This window comes from Cryptomeria japonica, chromosome 4 (assembly GCF_030272615.1).
Source record: "Cryptomeria japonica chromosome 4, Sugi_1.0, whole genome shotgun sequence".
In the NCBI taxonomy this organism is placed as follows: Eukaryota; Viridiplantae; Streptophyta; class Pinopsida; order Cupressales; family Cupressaceae; genus Cryptomeria; species Cryptomeria japonica.
In genome coordinates, this window is record NC_081408.1 from 58,131,390 (window position 1) to 58,135,637 (window position 4,248).

Below are 4,248 nucleotides of genomic sequence, written 5' to 3' on the forward strand. Positions count from 1 at the left end.
AATTTATGAGTCGCAAATACCAAGGCCAAGCATTGTCTTTCTATCGCAGAATATCAGGTCTCATAATCGAGTAAGGTACAACTTATGTAATAAACCGGACATTCCTTACCATCTTTATCATGTTGTGCTAACAATGCTGCGAGAGCATGAGAAGAAGCAGCTATATATAGAAGGAAGGTTTTAGAAGGTTCGGCAAGTTGAAGAATAGGAGGACTAGCCAAATATACTTTTAAATCTTCAAATGCTTGCTGACAATCCTCATTCCATTGAAAAGTGATATCCTTTTTAAGAAGTTGAGTAAAAGGAAAGGTACGATCCGCAAGTTGAGACACAAACCTACGAATAGCTTGAATCTTTCCTTGTAAGCTTTTAAGTTGAGACACATTTCTAGGAGGTGGCATGTTGACAATAGCATCTATTTTCTTAGTGTCCACCTCAATCCCACGATGCGAAACTATGAACCCTAATAGTTTTCCACTATCCACACCAAAAACACATTTTCGGGGATTCAAGCGCATGTGATATTTACGAATTCTTTCAAAGATTTGACGGAGGATTTTAACATGATCCATGCGAAGAAAGGATTTAGCTAAAATATCATCAACATAATCCTCTAAAATCTTATGCATATAATCATGAAAGATAAGGGTCATCGCTCGTTGATAAGTTGCACCGGCATTTTTAAGTCCAAAAGGCATCATTATCCAACAAAACGTACCCCAAGGAGTGGTGAAAGCGGTTTTGAATTGATCTTGAGGGTTAATAAAAATTTGATTATAGCCTGAAAAACCATCCATGAAGGATAACAAGGCATGTCCTGCCGTAGAATCAACTATCATGTCAATGTTTGGAAGAGGGAAATCATCTTTTAAAGAAGCCTTATTTAGATCCCGAAAGTCAGTACACATTCTTATTTTGTTGTCTGGTTTAGCCACAGCGACAATATTTGAAATCCATGGGGAATAGTCAATAGGGCGGATAAATCCAGCCTCCAATAATTTTTCAATCTCAACCTTAACAAGCAGAGCCACCTTAGGATTCATTTTTCGAATCTTTTGTTTCACGGGCTTAGCATCAGGAACTAAGACAATATTATGAGTAACAATCTTAGGATCTATACCAGGCATGGCAGAATATGTCCAAGCAAAGATCTCAGGGAATTCATGTAATAGTTCTTCATATTGTTTTTGTTCCTCTTCATCCAAACATTTTCCAATTTTAATAACTTTCTCTTTATTGCAAGGATCCATCTTAACATCAGTGGTGTCACTTATGAGAAGATTACTTTGTTGAGGAGTATCCTTTAACTGAGGGAATTCTTTCACAATCTCATCATTATCAATCTCTTTTCCAAAATAGGCTTCGGTGTTCAAACAATAAGGGAGTCCCCTATTGTGATGATAACGAGGAAGAGTGTCATAGGCTCCCAAGAACTCAGCTAAAGCATCATCAGTAGGGAAGATATCCAAAGCATAGTCACCCGAAGGATCCTCATTAATATACTCAGGGTGTTGTATTGATAAAGATGTAGAGATAGCATTAATACTAATGCATGGTCTTTTAGAATCTTTAGTACGTTTGCAGGGATTATAGCCAAGTCCAAAGGCATAATTGTGAAAATTAGTCTCTAGAGGAACTCTTATCCCTTGTTCATGAGCACCACAACTTTTTCCATGATACCCATGCTTAGCAAAAATGCGAAAACCACGACCATAATGATCAACCATTTTAGGAAGAGAAGGTTGTTTTTCATAAGACAAAGAATCAAACTCTTCATAATTAGAAGTGTGAGGAGAAGAAGTTTGAGAAGCGGCCACAAAATTATTACTCATAGATTTAGGTAAGGTTGATTGATTTTTAGCTTCTTCCTTCTTTTCAACTTTATGATTTTCAGCTTCTTCCTTCTTTTCAACTTTAAGTTCTCTAGAAGGAACCTTATATTCACCTACAAAGGTAGGGTTAAAATCAAGAGATCCCCAATCATCTTCTGTGAGAACCTTCTCAGGATCAAAATCCTTTTTATGTGTAATTTCAAGTTGAGAAGGATCTTCTTCAGGAGTTCCAGACTCATCCAAAGAATTTTGATCATCGGAGAGCGAGGATTTATGGATAGGTTTCTTGTTTAAAGAGTCATCACTAGACGAGGATGGCTTAGAAGAATCTCCTTTAGAATTAGATGTTTGTAGACAAGCTTGAAAATTAGTATCACCTATCAAAGTATATGTCTTATTGTTATAAACGAATTTAACTTGTCTATGCAATGTAGAGGGGACAGCTTGCATGCTGTGAATCCAAGGCCTCCCTAATAACAAGTTATATGTTAAATTTCCCAGCATAACATGGATAGGAGTAGGCAAAGTAATAGGTCCCACTGTGAGATGTAAGGTGATGATACCTAATGAAGTCTTAGCCACATTGTCAAAGCCACGAATGGGACGAGAATCAGGCTCAATAAGAGATGTATCCACATTCGTCTTATGCAATAAATTAATGCTACACACATTAAGGCCAGAGCCATTATCTACTAGTGTTCGTCTTATAGCAGTGTCTTTCATGATAACCACAATCATCAAGGGTTCATATTGTTGTTGAATTTCACTATTAGGCAACTCATCTTGGGTAAACACAATTTGAGCTTTAGGATTCATCACAGAGTTAACAAAAGATGCTATATTACTAGATGTATTCAGTGGAGGAACATTCAAATCTTTCAAGGCATCTTGTAACATTCCATGATGAGCGGAAGAAGTTTGAATCAAATCCCAAAGGGATATCTTAGCAGGGGTAGCTTTAAGTTGTTCTATGAGATCATATTCCTTACCCATAACTTGCGAAATACGGGGATCTTGAGGAAGAATTGGTTGAGGATTAGGAAGAGAAACTGGAATAACAGGAGGAGGATTAGGTTGCCTATTATTTCTAGTATGATAAGTATGGGCAACCGCATGATAACTCTCTCTAGTTATTTGCTTAGCATAGCTGTAAGGACTTATAGGTTTTCTTCCTTGCACAGTGATGATTGGTTTATTCGGGGTACGAAAGGAATCATGATCATACCTTCCTTGGACAGTAAGGAGAGGTGATTTAGGGACTTGAAAGGTGGGAGAAGGATAAGCACCTTGGACTTCAAAGAGAGGCTTATTATGTTCATCCAAGTTTATCATGTTAACAAATTTAGAGGTCTTGTTCTTGTTTAAAGATTTCAATAAAGCCACAAAGTCATCAAGAGCATCATCCAACAAATAATGATCATATCGGTTAAAAGGTTTATCTTTTGATTCAAAAGGAGACATCTCCTCATAGAGGGGATTATTGAAAACAACCATGTTACTAGATTCAGGGGAAGAGTGGATAGGAATTTATCCTTGAGAGGAATCATTCGACTTATCTTTCTCATCACACCTAAATGGCATAGTAACAAGGTTTATGAGTTTTTGGTAAAATGAAGGTTTGGCATCCTTAGGGTTTAAAAACTCATCTAAAGCTTCATCTAATTCGTCTTGGCTATAATCATAATAATCATCAAAAGCATGAACATTTTGCAAATAAAAATCTGACATTTTGAAAAGATTGCATAAAATTTAAACACACAATGCAAAGAAACACACTTTATCCTTTTTTTCTTTTTAATGAAAATGAAATGAAAACACACTAAATCTAGATTTAGATCTAACAAATGCAATGCAAGAGGAATCAATGATAGTTTCACGTCGGGTTCACCAAAATGTGTAAGGGAAAAAGTGAGACTAGGTTAACATGCCCTAATCCTACCTTTTGACACACATTACGAAATACGAAAGTGCCTAGAGATATCGCACAATTGGCTACTTCTTTTTGTGAAAGAGAGAGAGCCACGGGATATCTATTAGGATTTCTATTCCCTTGTTGAAATTGTAAGATCAAGTAATGCAAGTTCAAACCCTAATCCCAAAGTGCAAGTATGAACTAATAACAAAATTGCAGAATTGAGATTAAACAATGAACAGCTGTAAATACAAGGATGAAATAAGAATGTAGATGTGTACCCAGAGTCAAAATCGGACTGAAAATGTTCGGGATGGGAGCACGGGCGCCACTGTCCTGAAAACTGCACCGAAAACTGTCGTTCCGCACTCTGAAACACTGTCAGGAAGCTGTCTGAAAGCTATCTGTCCGGAGGACCAGGGCGCCCAGCGCCTCTGTCCCAGGGACCAGGGCACCCAACGCCCCTATCCTGGTAGGACCAGGGTGCCTAGCACCCCTGTCCCA